Source organism: Ovis aries, chromosome 2 (assembly GCF_016772045.2).
Source record: "Ovis aries strain OAR_USU_Benz2616 breed Rambouillet chromosome 2, ARS-UI_Ramb_v3.0, whole genome shotgun sequence".
Classification (NCBI taxonomy): domain Eukaryota; kingdom Metazoa; phylum Chordata; class Mammalia; order Artiodactyla; family Bovidae; genus Ovis; species Ovis aries.
The window spans coordinates 210,836,871-210,862,860 of NC_056055.1; positions in this window are offsets into that span (position 1 = coordinate 210,836,871).

Below are 25,990 nucleotides of genomic sequence, written 5' to 3' on the forward strand. Positions count from 1 at the left end.
TGTCTGGGACCTACAGGCTCTGAGATGAAAATGGACATAAACAAAGATGCAAAGCATACAAAAATTCAAATGATGCTTTGTATTGTCTACAAAAGCATTATTAGCATAAAAATTTAGTTGTTTAAGTTAAAAAATAATTTAGCATTGACAGTGTGCCATTTCCTTCTCCAGAGGATCTTCCCAACCCAGGGATCGAACTCACTTCTCTCAGTCTCCTGCATTGGCCGGTGGGTTCTTTACCACCAGCACTACCTGGGAAGCCCATATGTAGAGTAATTATAATCTGCACCGAAGTCGAAGTTACTTAATTTGAAGTGTCTCAATTAGAAAAGCACACTCTAAGCCCAGATAGCAAACAATCAAAAGTCTCTAATGCTTTGGATCCCATTTCAAATCTGTACACTAAGGAATTCATCAGTAAATATGAGGAATATTAAATAAATTATTCACTAGTTTATTAATTTCAGAATATGTAAATTGGTTATCCATTGTACAGGTGTCTTTACCCTATTGTATGAATGTGTTTATGAACCAGGCGAGGCTGGCAGTTGGGTTTTCTACCTTTGGAGTATGTGCAGTCCACAATTCCTTTTTGCTATTGTCATCCACTATGTGACAGAAGATTATGTGGTGTTATCCAATCAGAACGTTAATTGATGACACTGAAAGAATATTGTCCTATTGGCTTCTGAATAAACTAGCAGGATGCTACTCAGAATGCGTTAAAGGAAAGAGGGAGGAGAGTTCAAGTTTACAGTAACAGTTGAACTCTTTTTGAAACCTTTTCCTGGTTGATTTCTTTGGAGTGTGGCATACTTTTAGAACTCAAGACCTTTTAAAACTAACACCCCCAAAAAGATGTCCTTTTCATTACAGGGGACTGGAATCCATAGGAAGTCAAGAAACACCTGGAGTAACAGGCAAATTTGGGCTTGGAATACGGAATGAAGCAGGGTAAATGCTAATAGAGTTTTGCCAAGAGAACGCACTGGTCATAGCAAACACCCTCTTCCAACAACACAAGAGAAGACTCTACACATGGACATCGCCAGATGGCCAACACTGAAAGCATATTGATTATATTCTTTGCAGCCAAAGATGGAAGAAGGTCTATACAGTCAGCAAAAACAAGACCAGGAGCTGACTGTAGCTCAGGTCATGAACTCCTTATTGCCAAACTCAGACTTAAATTGAAGAAAGTAAGGAAAACCGCTAGACCATTCAGGTATGACCCAAATCAAATCCCTTATGATTATACAGTGGAAATGAGAAACAGATGTAAAGGACTAGATCTGATAGACAGAGTGCCTGATGAACTATGGATGGAGGTTCATGACATTTTATGGGAGATAGGGATCAAGACCATCCCCAAGAAAAAGAAATGCAAAAAAGCAAAATGGCTGTCTGAGGAGGCCTTACAAATAGCTGTGAAAAGAAGAGAGGCAAAAAGCAAAGGAGAAAAGGAAAGATATACATACCCATTTAAATATAGAGTTCTAAAGAATGGCCAGGAGAGATGAGAAAGCCTTCCTCAGTGATCAGTGCAAAGAAATAGAGGGAAAAAACAGCATGGGAAAGACTAGAGATCTCTTCAAGAAAATTAGAGATACCAAGGGAAAATTTCATGCAAAGATGGGCTTGATAAAGGACAGAAATGGTATGGACCTAACAGAAGAAGATATTAAGAAGAGGTGGCAAGAATGCACAGAAGATCTGTACAAAAAAGACAGTCACAACCCGGATAATCACAATGGTATAATCGCTCACCTAGAGCCAGACATCCTGCAATGTGAAGTCAAGTGGGCCTTAGAAAGCATCACTACAAAGCTAGTGGAGGTGACGGAATTCCAGTGGAGCTCTTTCAAATCCTAAGAGATGATGCTGTGAAAGTCCTGCACTCAATATGTTAGCAAATTTGGAAAACTCAGCAGTGGCCACAGGACTGGAAAAGGTCAATTTTCAATCCAATCCAGAAGAAAGTAAATGCCAAAGAATGCTCAAACTACCCCACAATTGCACTCATCTCACATGCCAGTGAAGTAATGTTAAAAATTCTCCAAGTCAGGCTTTAGCAACGTGAACCGTGAACTCCCAGATGTTCAAGCTTGTTTTAGAAAAGGCAGAGGAACCAGAGATCAAATTGCTAACATTTGCTGGATCATCAAAAAAGCGAGAGTTCCAGAAAAACATCTGTTTCTGTTTTATTTGCTTTATTGACTATGCCAAAGCCTTTGACTGTGTGGATCACAATAAACTGCGGAAAATTCTGAAAGAGATGGGCATACTAGACCACCTGTCCTGCCTCTTGAGAAATCTGTATACAGGTCAGGAAGCAACAGTTAGAACTGGACATGGAACAACACACTGGTTCCAAATGGGAAAAGGCTATATTGTCATCCTGCTTATTTAACTTATATGCAGAGTACATAATTAAAAACGCTGGGCTGGATGAAGCACAAGATGAAATCAAGATTGCTGGGAGAAATATCAATAACCTCAGATATATAGGTGACACCACCCTTATGGCAGAAAGTGAAGAAGAACTAAAGAGCCTCTTGATGAAGGTAAAAGAGGAGAGCGAAAATGTTGGCTTAAAACTCAACATTCAGAAAACCAATATCATGGCGTCTGGTCCCATCACTTCATGGGAAATAGATGGGGAAACAGTGGTAACAGTGGCTGACTTTATTTTGGGGGGCTCCAAAATCACTGCAGATGGTGATTGCAGCCATGAAATTAAAAGACACTTAGACCTTGGAAGGAAAGTTATGACCAACCTAGAGAGCATATTAAAAAGCAGAGACATTACTTTGTCAACAAAGGTCCATGTAGTCAAGGCTATGGTTTTTCCAGTAGTCGTGTATGGATGTGAGAGTTGGACTGTAAAGAAAGCTGAGCACAGAAGAATTGATGTTTTGAACTGTGGTGTTGGAGAAGACTCTTGAGAGTCCCTTGGACTGCAAGGAGATCCGACCAGTCCATCCTAAAGGAGATCCGTCCTGGGTGTTCATTGGAAGGACTGATATTGAAGATGAAACTCCAGTACTTTGGCCACCTGATGCGAAGAGCTAACTCATTTGAAAAGACCCTGATGCTGGGAAAGTTTGAGGGCAGGAGGAGAAGGGGAAGACAGAGGATGAGATGGTTGGATGGCTTCACTGATTCAATGGACATGAGTTTGGGGAAACTCCAGGAATTGGTGATGGACAGGGAGGGCTGGCATGCTGCAGCCCATGGGGTCACAAAGAGTCAGACACAACTGAGCGACTGATCTGAATGGAACTGAAACCTTTTCCTGGTAGATTTCTTTCCAGTGTAGCCTACTTTGATCTAGCACTTATTTTCATAGTAACTTCTCATGAGGTGCAAGGTTTTGATTTCTCTCCTTCTTCTTACCTGAAAGTCTTTTGATATAATTATAAAGAGACAATTATGAAAGATAAAGTTGGGTTAGTCCAATACACAACTGAGGTGAATGCAATCACTATACAGTATATTTCTTTTACAATGTCTACAATTAAAAAGATTGAGCATAAAAAGTAAATACTTACTGATGAACACAGTTTTTGACTCTTGCAGATAAAGCTGGCATATATATTTGCAAACAAATATTCAAATCTTTGTATGAACATAGACTTTCATTTTTTCGTGAGTGAAGTGAAAGGGTGGGGTCATATGGTAGGTATATGTTTAAGTTAAAAGGAAAATCTGCCAAACTATTTTCCAAGCTGGTTGTATGATTTCACATTCCCATCAGTGGTGTCAGCAAGTTCCAATTTCTTTCATAATCATCAGTACTTTGTACAGTCAGTCTCTTTAAGGTCAGATATCCTAATAGGTGTGTAGTGATACCTCAATATAGTTTTAATTTGCATTTCCCTGAATAACAAAAGATATTGAGGATCTTCCTATGTACTTATTTGCTATCTGCATTTCTTCTTAGGTAAGTGTCTGTCTAAATATTTTTTCCCATTTTGGGGGAGAAGGGTGAGCTTTTGTTTTCTTCTTACTGAGATTTGAATGTTCTTTCATATTTTGGACAAAAACAACTTACATATTTGACTGCAGATACTTTTTGCCAGTCTGTGGTTTGTCTTTTCAGTAAGAGCCCAGACTTATGTGGTATAAAAGTAAAACTTTTCACAACTGGATGAGTCCTGGGGACACTATGGAAGTAACACATAGGTGTATTTTCACACGGGAGAGAGGTGAATTGCTGCATGCTCATGGGAAAGACTGCAGTAGGTTGTATGTCCAAAAGATGATCATGCTGATCTTATTTCCACCCAATATGCTATTCTTACAATGAGACTGTTACACTCCTACTCTAAAGGGCTCGGTTTTTTTCCATCCACTCTGAACCTGCTGGACTTTTGTGACCTCAGCCAAGAGCAGAGGGGAGAAGAAACACTGTGTGATGATTTCTGGGGGTTGATCATAAAAATGCCATGCATCTAGGTTTGCTTCTTGAGAAGCCTTGCTCTTAGCAGCCACTTGGGCATGCTGTGAGGAACCCAAACTAGCCACTCAGAGAGACCACAGAGAAAGACCACAAGCAGATATTCTATCTGAAAGCTCATCTGAGATCTATGATATACTTGATCATGAACCCTGAAACATGAGTGAAAACAGCACCGTATTCTTCCAGTCACCATCTATCAAGTTAGCTCAGCCTTTCAGACTTCCCAGCTAAGGCCTCAGAGTCAAGTTATTCTTACTCTTGACCCACAGAACCATGAGTATAATGAAAATATTGTTTTGCACCAGTAAATATGGAATACTTTTTTACACAGACATAGATAATTTACGAACTTTGAAATAATTTTGAAAAACTAACCAAGTACATTTTACTTTGATGTTTCAATTTTTTTCATTGTATGTTACATATTTTAACAGATTTCATTTCCTATTTCTTATGAAGGTTTTCCTAAAGCTCTGAGATATGACCAATATACTTGTCATGTATTTGAAAAATACATGAGCATATTTTTCTTTCGCAATATAAAAAAATTTGCATTTTTTATTTTTCTTCATGAACTCAGACTTCTCTCACAATTCTTTTACAAACATCACACTAATGTAACATATGGTACTTTCAATAATTCATTTTTGACAGCATTTTGGAGCATTAAAATTTGATGGTAGACACTTTGATAAATAGGCTTAAATTGCACCTGTTCCACCTACTCACATTGCTAGAGAGGTTTTTGATTATTTGATTACTTGTGTAGTTAACATCTTCCATTTGGTGGAATCAAAGGGTATTTTTTTTTTAATTCCACAGATATTGTTGAATTACGGCACAGTAAGATTCTAATTTACTAATTTTTATAGTACTCGTCCTTTATCTCAGATGGGTTTGTTTGACAGTCTCTTGTCCCTTAATAGGCTGAAGTGACTGGATTCAGTAGAGTCAGTCTCTTACTGGGACTCTCTTAAGTAAGGACCGTGCAGTTCATCTGACACACATTTCTATCCGGAAGACCCAGCATCTCTAGTCACAGGTTTACTACAGAGAAGATCCAGAGTATTTGTTACCACACAGTGGTGGCTCCAGGCCAGAATGGACATGTCTTCTTTGCTTCCATTTCCATCATCTGTGGAGACGATGATGGAAATGCTCTGGGTTCAGTAAGAACTAAATAAAACAGAACACAACAAAAAACCTCAAAATGTAATCATTAAGCCAAAATGATTAGTGAATATGCACCATTCTATCCCAAAAGAGACTGGGAGAAAACCATTTCTAACTTGGCTCTGCTGAAGAAAAATATTTCAATTCAATGTTCCTTTACTAATTTTAAATGTTCAGATAACTTTATAGACCCTAATAAAATACAACTAAAAGGAAATGCTAAAAAAGAGACTCCAGTTTTATCTTTAGACCTAATGACTAAGAGTGAAGCTGAACATAGTTAATAAGAGACCCCTGAACAGATGCCACGACTTTGAGATGTGGAGTTCTTTGTGTGAATTTTAATTTTCTACTAAATTAAAACTTTGATCTTGGTTCTGAAACCACGTTTCTGATACACATGATAGTATTTCCATGCTTAGACTTCACTGGCTCCAAGAGTGGCTAGGGAATGTGGAGAGAGCTCGGGTCCCATCCTCTTTGTAAACTGAGACCCTCAGAATCAGTGTTGGAAGTATCAGCTTTCAGTGTTGGAAACCAAAGGACTTCCTTATCCCCAGAATTGGTTTTGTTTTTCTATTCTTTGTTTTAAATTTCTACAACTGAGAGTATGGGAACCCTGGGAGACTTCTGAAAATGTTTTTGTTTTTCTTCCTGTGGCAAACATTCCTCTGTTTCATTTGTGCCTCTGCCTCTCCAATTACTCTGCAGGGTATCAGAGGTAACAGTGACATGCTGGAGCTGGTTCAAACAGCCTCAGGAGACTGACTGATGAACTGTTAAGAATTTGTGAGCTTGTTGTTAAAATATTGTCAACTTGGAATGGGTCATGCATGGCAGAAGTATTTCTATCACAGAAACTATCAGTTGCAGAAACACCTTGAGTAACAGGGTCACCTGATGGTAATAAGTCTAAACTTTTCTACTCTATCACTCTTTCTGTCCCAGAACAAGTTTCCCTGAAATATGAAATGAGAAGTAATGTAATACGGATTCTTTCTTAAAAGGAAAAAATGCAACTTTCTATATGTAACTCATCAAATTAAAATTCTCTACATGAAAGAATAATATATACTTGATCATAAATATCTGGATTCTAAAAATCTGGAAACACAAAAACTATTCAGTATTTCTTTTGTATTATTTAGTGTGTTTAGAGAGTGAGACAGTTTGACTAATAAAAATACTATCATTTCTTAAAGCGACCTAAATGCCTAGATTTGGATTCCTAACTTAGAGGAAATCAGACACAAAAGCATATACTTAATAAAATTGTACAGCATACAACTTCATTTTGTGGTGACTCAGATAGTTCCTCACTAAATAAGAACTGTCACCGTGAGCAATGTATTTCATATTTTAAATGTTCGAAGATTACTAATGAGCAGAATGTCAGGGACAAACTACACACACGTATGTCACAAAAGTGATAGTGGAGAAATTCAGATTTTAAGGGAAGTCATTGTTAGAGATATTCTGCCAATATTTGGAGGCACTTTGTACTCAATCATGGAGAGGGAAATGGCAACCCAGTCCAATATTCTTGCCTGTAGAATCCCATGGACAGAGATGCCTGGCTGACTACGGTTCATGGGGTAGCAGAGTCCGGCATGACTGAGCAAGTGACACTCAGTACTTGATCAATCTAGCTTTTCAAGTACTTTTGCTCCATGCCATACATTCTAAATATGTATCACTCAGGGTTTCACGAGAAGAATAGAAATGCTGTAAGTATAATGGAGAAGGGGTTAACATAGGAATAAGTGCTTAGTTAAATGATGAAGTTCCTGAGGGAGGAAAGGTTTGTAATACTGAGGCTGGATGGTTGGAAAATCAGTCAGCAATACTCTTAGACTTTGGACTGAGTGGGGGGGGGGCGGTCACTGCTGCTGGGAAAGTCCAGAGGCCCTGGCCACACAGCTCTATTACTCCGTCAGACATCTAGGAAGCTACCGTGTTTGGGCACCCCAGTCTCCTGAGAATGGTTGTTTCTTCTTCACTTCCACATTCCAAATTTTTCAGGAGTTTCTGTCACTGGCAAACTACCATCCAGAGGCAAATAGGGAAGAGATTCTGAGAAACACAGCTCCAGGACTTAGACTGAAACGACTGGTGGTTATAAAGTTGATCACATATGATATAGCACATGGTTTCCCTGGTGGCTCAGTGGTAAAGAATCTGCCTGCTAATGCAGGAGTCTCAGATTCAATGCTTTGGTCAGGGAGATCCTCTGGAGAAGAAAATGGCAATCCACTCCAGTATTCTTGTCTGGGAAATCCCATGGGTGGAGGAGCCTGGTGGGCTACACTTCACGGGGCTGCAAGAGTTGGACATGATTTAGTGACTAAACAGCAGCAATCTAGAACAGCATCTGTGTTAGCCATGGTTCCCCAGAGAACTGGATCTCATAGGATGCACGCATGCATGGAAGGAGAACTTTCCCTTCCAGGACGCAGCACATCCACACTCTTGCCCTTTTATACACACAGTCTCAAACTTTTTATCAAATTTCCCCAAAAAGGACAGGAAGAAAGAAGTCAGCCAGCACAGCAATTCTGAAACAACCTTTAAAAAGGAGAAAAATGGATTAAACGAGGTATGGATAATTGTTTTTTTCATTTTAACAAACAAGGAAAAATAAAGGGGAAAAGACTAAAATTCAGAAAAGGATAAAACTCTTCCATTCTTATTGCTTCATGCTCCATCCTCCACTCACATCAAACTTGATTTTTCTTAAATTTTAGAAATCTGAATATTTATATATCTTAGCGTTCAAATTGTTTCTAGAGCAGGTTCAGGGAAAACTATTTGAAAGTGACAAAGCTCTCCTCACTCCACAATGAGCAGGTCATGGTCAGTTTCCTTCACCTCAAGTTCCCATCCCATCATCCGTGCATTGGGCTTCCCTTGTGGCCCAGCAGGGAAAGAATCTGCCTGCAATGCAGGAGACCTGGGGTCCATCCCTGGGATGGAAAGATCCCCTGGAGGAGGGAAAGGTTACCAACTACAGTTTTTTGGCCTGGAAAGTTCCATGGGCTACAGTCCATGGGGTTGCAAAGAGTCAGACACGACTGAGCAACTTTCACTTCACTTTACTTCATCTGTGCATATCTTTATGTTCTTATCTCAGGTAACAGTAATACCTGGTGTTTTAAGGTAGTCCTTGACAACACTGAACCCTCTCCTTCTAGAGTCCAGTTGTTGTTCAGTCACCAAGTCTTGTCTGACTCTCTGCAACCCTATGGACTGTAGCTCAACAGGCTCCTCTGTCCAGGGGATTTCCCAGGTAAGAACCTGGAATGGGCTGCCGTTTCCTTCTCCAGGTAATCTTCCTGAACCAGGGATGGAACCCATGTCTTCTGCACTGGCAGGTGGATTCTTTACTGCTGAGCTACCTGGGAAGCCCTTAGAGCCCAGTACCAACCTCTGTGATGCCACATGGAGAGGCCAAGTCTGATGCTTCTGCCAGGAGGAGGCCAGTAGCTCAGCCCACCTGGGTGAGTTGCTAAAACAAGGAGACCTCTCTCCAATCTTTTCCCAGCTGAGGTTCCCACTGCACAATAGAGATCCAGGAAAGGGAGGTGTAAAACATCTGGTACAGTGGCAGAAGTGGTGACAGATCTCTCATTTAGGGGCAAATCAGATGGAACTCGAGACTTGGAGAACAGTGTAAAGGAAAGGAAACAGAAAATAAAAGGGGGAGGCAGGAATGGAGGGAGAGGAAGACAAGGAGGAAGAGAAGAGTGAGGCAGAGAAGAAAAGGAAGAAAGCAAGATGCTGCTGCTACTCCCACTGCATCCAGTGAAAGGCAAAGGAGAAAAGAAAAGATATATCCATCTGAATGCAGAGTTCCAAAAACTAGCAAGGAGAGATAGAAAGCCTTCCTCAGTGATCAATGCAAAGAAATGGAGCAAAACAATAGAACGGGAAAGACTAGAGATCGCTTCAAGAAAATTAGAGATAACAAGGGAAAACTTCATGGAAAGATGGCCTCAATAAAGGACAGAAGTGGTACGGACCTAACAGAAGCAGAAGATATTAAGAAGAGGTGGCATGAATACACAGAAGAACTGTACAAAAAAGATCTTCATGACCCAATAACCATGATGGTGAAATGACTCACCTAGAATGAAACATCCTGCAAAGTAAAGTCAAGTGGGCCTTAGGAAGCATCACTATGAACGAAGATAGTGGAGATGATGGAATTCCAGCTGAGCTATTTCAAATCCTAAAAGATGAGCTGTAAGAGGGCTGCACTCAGTATGCCAGCAAATTTTGCATATTGAGTTTTCATTCCAACCCCGAAGAAAAGAAATGCCAAAGAATGTTCAAACTACCACACAAATGCACTCATCTCACACGCTAGCAGAGTTATGCTCAAAATTCTCCAAGCTAGGCTTCAACAGTATGTGAACTGAGAACTTCCAGATTCAAGCTGGATTTAGAAAAGGCAGAGGAACCAGAGATCAAATTGCCAACATCCGCTGAATCATAGAAAAAGCAAGAGAATATCTATATAGATATCTAAGAGAATATCTATCCAGAAAAATATCTATTTCTGCTTCATTGACTACGATAAAGCCTTTGACTATGTGAACCACACAAACTGTGGAAAATTCTTAAAGAGATGGGAATACCAGACCACCTGACCTGTCTCCTGCAAAATCTGTATGCAGGTCAAGAAGCAACAGTTAGAACTGGACATGGAACAACGGACTGGTTCCAAATTGGGAGAGGAGTACGTCAAGGTTGTATATTGTTATCCTGCTTACTTAACTTATATGCAGAGTACATCATACAAAATATCAGACTGGAAGAAGCACAAGCTGGAATCAAGATTGCCAGGAGAAATATCAATAACCTCAGATATGCAGATGACACCACCCTTATGGCAGAAAGTGAAGAAGAACTAAAGAGCCTCTTGATGAAGGTGAAAGAGGAGAGTGGAAAAGCTGGCTTAAAACTCAACATTCAAAAAACAAAGATCACAGCATCTGGTCCCATCACTTCATGGCAAATAGACGGGGAAACAATGGAGAAACAGTGGCAAACTTTACTTTCTTTGGCTCCAAAATCATTGAAGATGGTGACTGCAGCCATGAAATTAAAAGACGCTTGCTCCTTGGAAGTAAAGCTATGACTAACCTAGACAGCATATTAAAAAGAAGAGACAATACTTTGCCAACAAAGGTCTGCCTAGTCAAAGCTATGTTTTTTCCAGTAGTTATGTAGGGATGTGAGAGCTGGACCATAAAGAAAGCTGAGCGCTGAAGAATTGATGGTTTTGAAATGTGATGTTGGAGAAAACTCTTGAGAGTCCCTTGGACTGCAAGGAGATCAAACCAGTCAATCCTAAAAGAAATCAGTTCCCAAATATTCACTGGAAGGACTGATGCTTAAGCTGAAGCTCCAATACTTTGGCCACCTGATACAAAGAACTGACTCATTGGAAAAGACCCTGATGCTGGGAAAGACTGAAAGCAGGAGGAGAAGGGGACAACAGGATGAGACGGATGGCATCACCGACTCAATAGACCTGAGTTTGAGCAAGCTCTAGGAATTGGTTGAGCAAGCCTGACCTGTAGAAGCCCATGGGATCACAAAGACTGGTGCAAAGAGTCGGACGGGACTGATCCACTGAACTGAGCTGATTCGCCCAGAGCTCTCACAGTTGAACCTGCCCATTCTGAGAGCAGCCAGAGGCATCAGGCTACAGGCGCTGCCGCCCCGCCCCCAGAAGGCCCCACCTCCCTCCCTGGAAAGCCTGGTGCAGCCGGGTCTGTGGTGTGGCAGGGCCAGCATGGGCACAGCCTCAGTGTCCTGGAAGAGAACTTGGCCTCCCATCCTCCAGCCGCAGGCATCCTGTCACTGGCAGGTACTGTTAGGGTGGCAGCCTCAGAGTGCAGGTCAAGCCCAACCACTTGCGTGCCTGGTGACGCGGGGGCCTCCCTCTACGAGAGAATCCCCTTCTACTGCTGCCACCAGCAGCAAAGTCACACCAGAGCCCCTATGTACAGAGGGCCCCAGGGGACCTTCTTTTCTGATATTCTTGGGGAACTCAGGGGTGTCAGCTTTAGTCTTTCAGACAGGAGTCCCCCACAGACGTCCATTCTTTCCCTGCTTCATCACTTTGACGCTGGGATTCTGGTTATGCCTCCAGGAGAAGGCTCACTGGTTTTATCTTCACAAACCCAACAGTTGCATCCAGAATTTGTTGTTTAGTCGCTAAGTCCTATGCAAATTCTTCTGCAACCCAGTAGACTGTAGCTCACCAGGCTTCTCTGTCCATAGGATTCTCCAGGTGAGAATACTGAAGTTCTCCAGGGGATCTTCCCCTCCCAGGGACTGAACCTTTACCACTGAGCCACCTGGGAAATCCAGAGTAGGTGGAGGGAAATTGGAGGAGTATGAGAACAAGAGAACAATTCTTGCCAATATAAAAAGTGCAACAGAAAACTTTGCAGAACTAAATTCTATTCCCATTTTTCCTTCTAATCAGGTTCGTTGATTAATCTCAAATAAAGTTATTGGCACCCACTGTGTACCAGGTATTGTTCAGCGTTGGAAATACATGTGCAACCAAAAAGATCAAATTACCTGCCCCTATGGAGTTCTCCTGATTGTGAACCAGGCTAGTGATTCAGGGACAAGTCACTCCTAATCAACCTCTCTCTGCTCCTTGCTCTCCCTCCCCACACTTACTCGCTCTTTGTTATGAAAATAAAGCCTGTCCCACAAACCACACATATTAAATTTAAGAAGAAAATGAGAGAATACATAAGAACATAGAAGGCTCTTTGAACACTACAAAGAACTCTGCAAATGTAGCACACTGAACTGCACTGAAAAAGAAAAATTACCTCCTAACCATTTTCTGAGTTCAAAGTCTAACAAGAAAAAATGGACAATAAGTGATAGCATCTGGCACTTTGATCAATTACAAAAACTAACCAGTAAAAAAATGAAATTTTTAGATTTTATTTTAAATTTTGAGTTACTGGATTTCTCTCCTGTCCACACACAGAAGGTAATTTCAGAGTTCCAGGAACTGCCTTCACTTTGGTGCCCTTGAGGTTAGATATCCCATTCTTCTTGTTGGTGAAAAATTACTGCAAATAAACACACAATCAGATGGTGAAAGATTTTCATAAACAATATCATGACTTCACAGAGTTGCAAAGCTGTATTTCTTCAAGGAAGTTTTTTAAAAATTAAAAATTGAATTACCATACAATCCAGCAACTGCATTGCTGGGTATTTATCCAAAGAAAACAAAATAATTTGAAAAGATAACTGCATATCTGTATCAATTACAGAATTATTTACAATAGACCAGATATGGAAACAACCATTGAGTGCCCATCAATAGATGAATGGAAATAGATTTGTTATTCAGCCATAAAAAAAAAAACAAACATGAAATCTTGCCATTTGCTAAATGAATGTACCTAGAGAGTATTATTCTAAATTAAATACAGCAGACAGAAAGGAAAATACTGAATGATTTCACTTATATATGCAGCCTAAAAAACAAAACAAATGCACAAATGTGACAAAACAGAAACAGAGTCATAGATCCAGAGAACAGGCAGGCCTTTGTCAGAATGGAGGGGAGAGGGAAGGAGAGAAATAAGTGAAGGTGGTTTAGAGGGGTCAGCTTCCAGTTACAAAATAAATGAGTCATGGGTATGAAATGAACAGTGTGGGGAATATAGTCAATAATCATGTAACATCTTTGTATATTGACAGATGGTAAATAGACACCATGGTGATCATTTTGAAAATTTTCAGTTCATTTCAGATCAGTCGCTCAGTCGTGCCCAACTCTGTGATCCCATGGACTGCAGCACACCAGGTCTCCCTGTCCATCACCAACTCCTAGAGTTTACTTAAACTCATGTCTATTGAGTTGGTAATGCCATCCAACCATCTCAAACTCTGTCATCTCCTTCTCCTCCCAGCTTCAATCTTTACCAGCATCAGGGTCTTTTCAAATGAGTCACTTCTTCACATCAGGTGGCCAAAGTATTGGAGTTTCAGCTTCAGCATCAGTCCTTCCAATGAATATTAAGGACTGATTTCATTTAGGATGGACTGGTTTGATCTCCTTGCAGTCCAAGGGACTCTCAAGAGTCTTCTCCAACACCACAGTTCAAAAGCATCAGTTCTTTGGCACTCAGCTTTCTTTATAGTCCAGTTCTCACATCCATACATGACTACTGGAAAAAACATAGCTTTGACTAGACAGACTTTTGCTGGCAAAGTAATGTCTCTGCTTTTTAATAAGCTGTCTAGGTTGGTCAAAACTTTTCTTCCAAGGAGGAAGAATCTTTTACTTTCATGGCTGCAGTGATTTTGGAGTCCAAAACCTGTCACTGTTTTCACTGTTTCCCCATCTATTTGCCATGAAATGATGGGACCGGATGCCACAATCTTAGTTTTCTGAATGTTGAATTTCAAGGCAACTTTTTCACTCTCCTCTTTCATGTTCATCAAGAGGCTCTTTAGTTCTTCACTTTCTGCCATAGGGTGGTGTCATCTGCATATCTGAGGTTATTGATACTTCTCCTGGCAATCCTGATTCCAGCTTGTGCTTCATCCAGCCCAGCGTTTCTCATGATGTACTTTCCATATAAGTTAAATAAGCAAGATGACAATATACAGCCTTGACATACTCATTTCACAATTAGAAACCAGTCTGTTGTTCCATGTCCAGTTCTCTAACTGTTGCTTCTTGACCTCATACAGATTTCTCAGGAGGCAGGTCAGATGGTCTGGTATTCCCATCTCTTTCAGAATTTTCCACATTTTGGTGTGATCCACGCAATCAAAGGCTTTGGCGTAGTCGATAAAGCAGAAGTAGATGTTTTTCTGAAATGCTCTTGATTTTCTGATGATCCCACGTATATTCACAAGTTGATCTCTGGTTCCTCTGCTTTTTCAAATCCAACTTGAACATCTGGAAGTTCATGGTTCAAATAGTGTTGAAGCCTGGCTCAGAGAATTTTGAGCATTACTTTGCTAGCGTGTGAGATGAGTGCAATTGTGTGGTAGTTTGAGCATTCTTTGGCATTGCCTTTCTTTGGGATTGGAATGAAAACAGACCTTTTCCATTCCTGTGGCCATTGGTGAGTTTTCCAAATTTGCTGGTATATTGAGTGTAGCACTTTCACGGCATCATCTTTCAGGATTTGAAACAGCTCAATTGAAATTCCATCACCTCCACTAGCTTTGTTCATAGTGATGCTTCCTAAGGCCCATTTGACTTTGCATTCCAGGATGTCTGGCTCTAGGTGAGTGATCACACCATCAATTCTTCTGTGTATTCTTGCCACCTCTTCTTGAAATGTATGGAAATATTGAATCACTTGTGTAAGAGGAACTAACATAGTGATGTAGGTCATTTATTCTTCAAAAACATACAAACACATAAACAAGCTCATTGAAAAAGAGCTTATATTTGTGGTTACTAGTGGTAGGTGCTGGGGAAAGGATTGGATGAAAGAAGTCAAAAAGCACAAAATTCTGGTTATAAGGTAAATAAATGCTAGGGATATAATGTACAACATGATAAATATAATTAAAGCTACTCTGTCACGTATGGATGTGAGAGTTGGACTGTGAACAAGGCTGAACGCCGAAGAATTGATGCTTTTGAATTGTGGTGTTGGAGAAAACTCTTGAGAGTCCCTTGGACTGCAAGGAGATTCAACCAGTCCATTCTGAAGGAGATCAGCCCTAGGATTTCTTTGGAAGGAATGATGCTAAAGCTGAAACTCCAGTACTTTGGCCACCTCATGCGAAGAGTTGACTTATTGGAAATGACTTTGATGCTGGGAGGGATTGGGGGCAGGAGGAGAAGGGGACGACAGAGGATGGCATCACTGACTCGATGGATGTGAATCTGAGTGAACTCCGGGAGTTGATGATGGACAGGGAGGCCTGGCGTGCTGCAATTCATGGGGTCACAAAGAGTCGGACACGACTGAGAGACTGAACTGAAATGAACTGAACTGATGCCAAATATGAAAGTTGTTAACAGAGAAAATCCCACGGGATCTCATAACAAGTAAAAATGTTTTCTATTTCTTTCATTTTGCATCCATAGGAGATAGATGTTCCCTAAGCTTTCATAATTTACATAAGTCTAATCATTATGCTGGAAACCTTAAATTATACAGTGCTATGTGTCAACTGCATTGCAAAAAATTCCAACAAGTGAGTAGGATGAAACACTGACAGGTACAGACTTACTGTGTTAGTTTATAAGCCAGAGAAAAAAAACAGCAAAGAAATCAGTGTAGTCTCTAATGAACTGTAAAACAGTGGAACACAAAAGAAAAGCCAACGCATATTCTGCTGAAGTGGGTTGCCATTTTCTTCTCCAGGGGATCTTCCCAACCCAGGGATTGAACCCAGGTCTCCCCCATTGCAGGCAGATTCTTTACTGTCTGAGCCACCAAAGAAGGCCAACACATATCCACTGGAAAGCGTATCACGCCAATCTGAGAACAGCAGTTGAAACTGGAAGGGTTCTGCTCACTCCCATACTATGTGCAACAAGCAGCTTGCCCTTAGTATAAGGGAATCGCAGCAGTATGGATCTTAAGAACTCTCAAAATTGATCATCCAGGATTCCCTTTCACGATGTGGTCCTACAATAAGGAGAAACTGCTAGGAGGAAATAATTAAGACAGAGACAGTAGAGATAAAGGAAGAGAAGGTCCAGATACAAGTGATAGCGAGCAACCGCATCAGAAAACAAGCTGCTCTGTGTATGTGTGTGTGTGTGTTGTCTGTGTATTGCTGCTGCTGCTGCTGCTGCTACTAAGTCGCTTCAGTCGTGTCCGACTGTGTGCGATCCCAGAGATGGCAGCCCACCAGGCTCCGTTGTGTGTATTAACACTACCTAAAAGGCACAGAAGATTATACTCTCTAAAGTTAGCTTTTCTAAACTTCCACCCTAATTCCCTCCTTTCAACAGCTTAGGGCAAACTGGTTCGATTCCCACAGATTTAAAAACAAATAGAAAACTGTTCTGTTTTTCCACAGCATTTAGCCTGAGTAAACCACATCAGTTAGCAAATTAGTCTGGCAAAAGCTTTCATCCTCCTTTCCAAAACATTTTTATGAGAAAACTGAAGTACTTTGAGATATTTATGCAAACAATATTCAATAATATTCAATGTGCATGTTTTTTTGCAAAGAAAGTATAATCATCTCTGTTTTGAGCTTCAAATGAATATTTTGAAAACCTGTACTTAGAAAATGACTGAATGCATTATATCTTTTATTCCCTAAAATGAAATAGCTTCTTCTATGCTAAGAATATACATAAACTATAAAATAGAGATGCTGGCTTAGTTGGATAAGTGATTATTTTCATTGAAAACACATACGTTTTTTGTTTATCTGAAAATTGATAGCCCCTATTTGTAACATTAATTCTAGAAAAATCAAGGGCCTTTTTTTATAGTCAGACAACTGATTTAAATGTTGATTTCCTCAATGACTAAAACATGGAAAATAACAACCATCTTTCAAGGTAGTTGCTATGTTTAAAATAGGTAAAGTTGACTAATTATTTTAATCAAATGCCCTCCATTTTTTAAAGTAGGGACCTTGCAGAATCAGAGTCATTAGAGTAATTCTCCTCTTTGCTATTTCATTGAAGTAACTGATTTTTCTGGATATTGTCTGTATAAGCATTAATTCTTATTTATTTGGGAATTCTTTTAAATTAAAAAAAATAATATTTTCCATGCCAAATTATACCTCAGAAAATTTACTCACCGCCCAATGAGTCAGGCTTATGTTCTCATCTTGTTACTAAAATTAATTTTAAAGACATCATCCGTGACTTCTTTTAGCTATCCTCTCCTTTTCTTGGAATATTTTGGTGTCTATAATGTGGCTTTTCTCCTTGTCTTTTACCAGACTTTCTGGTTACTCCTTTTTAGGTTTCTTTTCAGTGTGTATTATACTGCCTTTCTTGTTAAAATGTTGATGTTCTTCAGGGTTCTAATAACATCATTTTTATGGTCTCACTTTCCACACTAATTAGGAACATCCACTTTCAATTACTTTCTATAGAGTAATGACTCTAATCATTTTCTCATCTCTGATCTGTAGAATTAATATCCTGCTGGACATCACTCCCTGGGTGCTTTATAAGAAGCTCAGCTTCCCATCTACACAAGGAAGAGGCTGTGAGAAACTGACTCAGAAGTTCCATATCAAAACAAATTCCGAACTAATTGTACCTGGTTATGCTTTTATTTCATCTTTCTTTGTTCCCAGTATTTATTTAATTTGAGGATTAAAAGGCAGAGGATCTCAGCCTTCGGGGGAGGAAGAAATAAGTGGAATAGCTTTGAGCCATTGAACCAGCCTGGAGAAATAAATGAAAAAGGCTACCTCATCTTGACAACAGTGACTGAGGGTATGAGTGGATGAGACCTTCTGTAGATTTTCAAAAGTTTTAGATTCTGTTATAAATGTTGTAAAGAATGAACTCTAGAGACAACTTGGTTGCGCTGAAATTCCTACCCCCTCGTTTCCTAATTGTGGTGTCTTGGGCGACTTAGATAAACTCTCTTTCCCTTAATTTTACAATAAGAGTAATAATAGTACTAATCTCATAGAGGATTAAATTAATTAAAGCCTTAGGACTATGCCTAGCATACAGTAATTTGAGTGTGATGTTGTATTATTATGGCTACACTGGGTGTTCATTGCTGTGCATGGGATTCCTCTAGTTGTTGACAGCAGAGGCTACTCTTTGTTGCAATATGCAGGCTTCGCATTGCGGTGGCTTCTCTTACTGTGGAGCACAGGCTCTGGGCATGAGGGTTTCAGTGAGTGCAGCACATGGGCTCAGTAGCTGTGGCACATGGGCTTATGTGAGAATCCTCCCAGACCAGGGATCAAATGTGTATTCCCTGTGCTAACAGGCAGATTTGTAACCACTGGACCACCAGGGAAGTCTTGGGTTTGATGTTTCTTACATCAACCTGGCTTCACAATGCTAACTTAAGGCAGCACAATCCAGAGAAAGGAGCATCAGTGTGGGGATATGGACTTTGGGGTCACCTCTGGCCTTGTCAAGAGGCAGGTCAGGTGGTCTGGTATTCCCATCTCTTTTAGAATTTTCCACAGTTTATTGTGATCCACACAGTCAAAGGCTTTGGCATAGTCAATAAAGCAGAAATAGATGTTTTTCTGGAACTCTCTTGCTTTTCCATGATCCAGTGGATGTTGGCAATTTGATCTCTGGTTCCTCTGCCTTTTCTAAAACCAGCTTGAACATCTGGAAGTTCACAGTTCACGTATTGCTGAAGCCTGGCTTGGAGAATTTTGAGCATTACTTTACTAGCGTGTGAGATGAGTGCAATTGTGCAGTAGTTTGAGCATTCTTTGGCATTGCCTTTCTTTGGGATTGGGATGAAAACTGACCTTTTCCAGTCCTGTGGCCACTGCTGAGTTTTCCAAATTTGCTGGCATATTGAGTGCAGCACTTTCACAGCATCATCTTTCAGGATTTGAAATAGCTCAACTGGAATGCCATCACCTCCACTAGCTTTGTTCGTAGTGATGTTTTCTAAGGCCCACTTGACTTCACATTCCAGGATGTCTGGCTCTAGATTAGTGATCACATCATCATGATTATCTGGGTCGTGAAGATCTTTTTTGTACAGTTCTTCCATGTATTCTTGCCACCTCTTCTTAATATCTTCTGCTTCTGTTATGTCCAGAACATTTCTGTCCTTTATCGAGCCCATCTTTGCATGAAATATTCCCTTGGTATCTCTAATTTTCTTGAAGAGATCTCTAGTCTTTCCCATTCTGTTCTTTTCCTCTATTTCTTTGCATTGATCACTGAAGAAGGCTTTCTTATCTCTCCTTGCTATTCTTTGGAATTCTGCATTCAGATGCTTATATCTTTCCTTTTCTCCTTTACTTTTTGCCTCTCTTCTTTTCACAGCTATTTGTAAGGCCTCCCCAGACAGCCATTTTGCTTTTTTGCATTTCTTTTCCATGGGGATGGTCTTCATCCCTGTCTCCTGTACAATGTCACGAACCTCATTCCATAGTTCATCAGGCACTCTGTCTATCAGATCTAGGCCCTTAAATCTATTTCTCACTTCCACTGTATAATCATAAGGGATTTGATTTAGGTCATACCTGAATGGTCTAGTGGTCTTCCCTACTTTCTTCAATTTCAGTCTGAATTTGGCAATAAGGAGTTCATGATCTGAGCCACAGTCAGCTCCTGGTCTTGTTTTTGTTGACTGTATAGAGTTTCTCCATCTTTGGCTGCAAAGAATATAATCAATCTGATTTTGGTGCTGACCATCTGGTGATGTCCATGTGTAGAATCTTCTCTTGTGTTGTTGGAAGAGGGTATCTGCTATGACCAGTGCATTTTCTTGGCAAAACTCTATTAATCTTTGCCCTGCTTCATTCCGCATTCCAAGGCCAAATTTGCCTGTTCCTCCAGGTGTTTCCTGACTTCCTACTTTTGCATTCCAGTCCCCTATAACGAAAGGACAACTTTTTTGGGTGTTAGTTCTAAAAGGTCTTGTAGGTCTTCATAAAACCGTTCAACTTCAGTTTCTTCAGCGTTACTGGTTGGGGCATAGACTTGGATAACTGTGATATTGAATGGTTTGCCTTAGAGATGAACAGAGATCTTGAGAAATCTGTATGCAGGTCAGGAAAGCAACAGTTAGAACTGGACATGGAACAACAGACTGGTTCCAAATAGGAAAAGGAGTACGTCAAGGCTGTATATTGTCACCCTGCTTATTTAACTTCTATGCAGAGTACATCATGAGAAACGCTGGACTGGAAGAAACACAAGCTGGAATCAAGATTGCCGGGAGAAATATCAATAACCTCAGATATGCAGATGACACCATCCTTATGACAGAAAGTGAAGAGGAGCTAAAAAGCCTCTTGATGAAAGTGAAAGAGGAGAGTGAAAAAGTTGGCTTAAAGCTCAACATTCAGAAAATGAAGATCATGGCATGCGGTCCCATCACTTCATGTGAAATAGATGGGGAAACAGTAGAAACAGTGTAAGACTTTATTTTGGGGGGCTCCAAAATCACTGCAGATGGTAACTGCAGCCATGAAATTAAAAGACGCTTACTCCTTGGAAGAAAAGTTATGACCAACCTAGATAGTATATTCAAGAGCAGAGACATTACTTTGCCGACTAAGGTCTGTCTAGTCAAGGGTATGGTTTTTTGTGTGGTCATGTATGGATGTGAGAGTTGGACATGAAGAAGGCTGAGTGCCGAAGAATTGATGCGTTTGAACTGTGGGGTTGGAAAAGACTCTTGAGGGTTCCTTGGACTGCAAGCAGATCCAACCAGTCCATTCTGAAGGAGATCAACCCTGGGATTTCTTTGGAAGGAATGATGCTAAAGCTGAAGCTCCAGTACTTTGGACACCTCATGTGAAGAGTTGACTCATTGGAAAGGACTCTGATGCTGGGAGAGATTGAGGGCAGAAGGAGAAGGGGACGACCCAGGATGAGATGGCTGGATGGCATCACGGACTCGATGGACGTGAGTCTGAGTGAACTCCGGGAGATGGTGGTGGACAGGGAGGCCTGGCATGCTATGATTTATGGGGTTGCAAAGAGTCGGACATGACTGAGTGACTGAACTGAACTGGCCTTGTCAGCCTGGGCAAATCACAATCTCCCTGGTTCTGCAATCAAATGAGGATTTGGCATGGATGATCCTAAATCCTCTTGTAGCTTTTGATTGCAGAGAAAAAGTTATTTTTCCTGAAAATCACTGCATGACACTGTCACATTAAATCATATGCCAGTCTAGTAGCCTGATTGAAAAATAAAGGACAAATTGAACTATCATACTGTACTTTGCATTGTTTATTAGAAAGAAGAAGAAAAAGAAGAGTTATCATATCTCTAAGAATACAGAATTTCTTTTATTTTATCCTAAAAGAAAGTTGGTGTCAAGTACCATTAAACCATCTATGAGAAAAGGAGACTACTTTTTAGCCTCTGAGGCAACTGCATCCCAGATGTAATCTGGTATTCTAAAAGCTACTGAGAGAAACATGTCTACTGCCTAAGATTTTGGAGCAACTTCACTATAGCTATCAGTTACAGCAGTGTCTCTAAAGATAGTGGGCTTCCCTGATGGGTTAGTGGTAAAGAATCTGCCTGCAATGCAAGAGCGGCGGGAGGCACAGGTCCGATCCCTGGGTTGGCAAGATTCCCCTGGAGGAGGGTATGGCAACCCACTCCAGTATTCTTGTCTGGAGAATCCCATGAACAGAGGAGCCTGGCGAGCTACAATCCATGGGGTCGCAAAGAGCTGGACAAGACTAAAGAGACTTGGCACACACTCTAGAGATAGTAGTAAATTAGTTTCAAGGTGAAAAGACTATAATGGGGCTTCCTTGGTGGCTCAGATGGTATATATACATATACATATATATATACAAATATTATATATAAAAACTTTGATGTCATGAGTATGTTTTTGCAGAAAAAATTAAATGATAGACTGCATTTTATTCAACTAAGATGAATGTATTTTCCTGTTACGTAAAAATATAAATGCAATCATTTTTAGAATTGCTTTTTAAAACTGTTCACAAGAAATGTAAGATCTTCTTAAATGAAATCAGAGTGGGCTGTAGTTTTAAATTTTAAAATGAACCTTTTTTTTAAATTGGTAGAAATTACTTTATAATGTTGTGTTGGTTTCTGCCCTACAACAATGCAAATCAGCCATATTTATATATACATATCTCCCCTCCTTCTGGAGCCTCTCGCCCCTCCCCCCATCCTAACCTTCTATGTCATCACAGCAAGTCAGGCTGGGCTCCCTGTGTTATACAGCAACTTCCCACTATCTGTTTTACACATGATGGTGTATATATGTCAATTCCACTTTCTCAGTTTCTCCCACTCTCACCTTTTCCCACTGTGTCCACGAGTTCATTCTCTACTAAGTTCATCGGTAAAATTTTTCTAGATTCCATATATATGTGTTAATATACAATACTTGTTTTTCTCTTTCTGACTTACTTCAGTTTGTATAAGAAGCTCTCTGCTTATCCACTTCAGTAGGACTGACTCAAATTCATTCCTTTTTATGGTTGAGTAACGTTCAATTGCATTTACATGCTGCATCTCCTTTATCCATTCAACTACCAATGGACATCTAGGTTGCTTTTATGTCCCAGCTATTGTAAATATTGCTGCAGTGAACACTGGAGTACGTGTGCCTTTTAGATTGTGTGGTTTTTCAGTGTATATGTCCTGAAGTAGGTTTGATAGGTCATATGGTAGATTTATGCCTAGTTTTTTAAGGATTCTGCATACTATTTTCCATAATGGCTGTATCAGTTTACATTCTTACCAACAGTGCAAGAGGGTTCCTTTTTCTCCACATCCTCTCCAGCATTTATTGTTTGTAGATTTTTTGATGATGGCCATTCTGACTGGTGTGAAGTGATACCTCATTGTAGTTTTGATTTGCATTTGTCTAATAACGAGTGAGTGATGTTGAGCATCTTTTCATGCTTATTGGCTATCTGTATGTCTTCTTTGGAGAAATGTCTGTTTAGGTCTTCTGCCCATTTTTTGATTGGGCTTTTTGTTCTTCTGATATTGAGCTGTATGAGCTGCAAATATATTAAAGTGAAATATTTTTAACAAAAGTAAAAGCAGCTTATAAAACCTGCTACGGGCCAGACACCATTCTAAGCAATATCCTCAATACATATGATTCTCATCTTAAAAATGAGAAAGCTCAAGTCTTAAAGTTTAAAAATCTTGGATAAAGTCACTCTCGAAAGTGTGAGATCTGGGATAATATGTATTTTTAATATAACAGTTTTTCTCTAATTGTAAAGTAAGATATTTTTAAAAAGATAGAAAGTACTAAAAATATTACTAATAGAAATAGTAGCAGTAAGCTATTAACCAGTTTTAGTATTAGCAAACAACCATTATGTCATGTTGCTAGATAACAAACAGAAAAAAAAAAATGGCTTACTTGGCTTTATTGATACAAAAAGAGACATGAAGTGAGAGTGTTTGGGAGGTACATTCACCAATCAGGAGAGTCTTTTGTTACAACCTGTAGAGCCTTTGTCATACCAACCAGAGGAGCTTACAAGCCTGCAGAGTTGTAAAAGCAAGATAACACCTGGCATTGACATTTGTACACTACCATGTATAAAATAGATAGCTAGTGGAAAGCTGCTGTGTAACACAGGAAGCTCAGCCTGGTGCTCTGTGACAACCTAGAGCAATGGGATGGGGTGGGTGGCTGAGAGGGAGGTTCAAGAAGGAGGGGAGATATATATATATATATATATATATGTATATATATATATGTGACTGATTCACATTGTTGTATGTCAGAAACCAACACAACATTGTAAAGCAATTATCCTTCAATTTAAAAATTTTTTTTAAAGATGAACTTAAAAAAAAAAAAAAAAAGATAATGCCTGGGAGGTTTATCAACTCTGTCCAGCCGCTCTTATGGATAGCTGGGTTCTTCAAATTATTTTTGTACAACATTTTTGCTCTTTACGTAAGTTCTACAATTTAGCCATTATTTTAAAAATATTTTGTAAAGGTTTTAAATACTTTCCATTGAACAAACTGACTCACTGTTTACAGCTATCCTATTAAGTGATATTCTACTCAAGGTAAATGCATGAGTCTGTTGAAGATAAATTTTCTTCATGCTATTTTATCTAAACTATAATTAAGGATTGTATTTTAATTATTAAAAGTTTATTTTTCTGAGTATCAATTCTACGTGATACTAGAATTGTCTTAATTTGGAAGATTGTTTTCCGTGCTCTCCTGTTTTCCGTTGTTGATATTGGGAAGTTTGCTTTAGGTCTGTTATTTCTTTGATATCATTGTTACTCTGTGGCTGCTTTCAGGAGTTACATTTTGTCTTTGGTGTTCTGCAGTTGTACTCTCATGTGTTTGTGTGAGGATTTATTTGTTTTCTGTATCAAAGAATCGGGGTTTTCTATTAAGTATGAAAAACTGTTAGGCGTTATCTCTGAAAATATTGTGCCTCTTCCATTTTCTTTATTTTCTTCCTGAGACTTACATAAGTTATATATTAATTTTGTAAATTCCATTCTCCATATCTTCTTACTCCTTTTTCATATGTCCCATAATTCATGCTTTTCATAATTTCCTCACTCTTTGGCAAGCTAGGTAATTGTTGGGTTCCAAAATCATTGGTGACTGTAGCCACTAAATTAAAGATGCTTGCTCCTGGAAGGAAAGCTATGACAAACTTAGCATATTAAAAAACAGAGACATCACTTTGCAATGAAGGTCTATACAGTCAAAGCTATGGTTTTTCCAGTAATCATGTATGGATGTGAGAGTTGAATCATAAAGAAGGTTGAGTGCTGAAGAACTGATGCTTTCAAATTGTGGTGCTGGAGAAGACTCTTGAGAGTCTCTTGGAGTACAAGGAGATCAAACTAATCAATCCTAAAGGATATCAACGCTGAATATTCATTGGAAGGAATGATGCTGAAGCTGAAATTCCAGTACTTTGGCCACCTGATGTAAAGAGCTGGAAAGACCCTGATGCTAGGCAAGACTGAAAGCAGGAGGAAGGGGTCAACGGAGGATGAGATGGTTGAATGGCATCACTGACTCAGTGGACGTGAGTTTGAGCAAACTCTGGGATATAGTGAACAACAGGGAAGCCTGGCATGCTGCAGTCCATGGGGTCGCAAAACATCAGACACATCTTAGTGACTGAACACAACAGACTGAAATATGATACATACTGTTTTCCATTGTTGATATTGGGAATGCCATTAAATTGTTAAGAGAGTCACTGAAAAAAGTTGTTTTCTCTTTCAGATTTGTCTTCTTTCTCCTCCATCCATACCGTTGCAATAGAGCCTTCTCTTGAGAAGCACATTAAAATATTTTAGTTTTTATTACATTTTTCAAGAAGCAATGCTATATACATTTCAATGCACTTAAATCTCCAAGTATCCCTAGGTAGTCCATAAAACCAGCATAAAGTTAAGATCCTAAAAGGACTTTAATAACTCTATAGCTGTGAATGGAACTTACAGTCAAAATTCAGTTAGGAAAAGTTTTTACTTAATCTACCAAAACACTCAAATATATAAATATTTTGTTGAATCTAAAGCAAACAAATAGTGATCTGAGCTATGATGGTATTATTCTGATAGGATGATCATGGGAAGTCTGCCTAATGGTTTTCTTTAAACCAAGACCTGAAATAAGAAAAGTTAGCTAGTTGATTATGAGGAGGAGGTGTATACCAGGAATCCAGGATA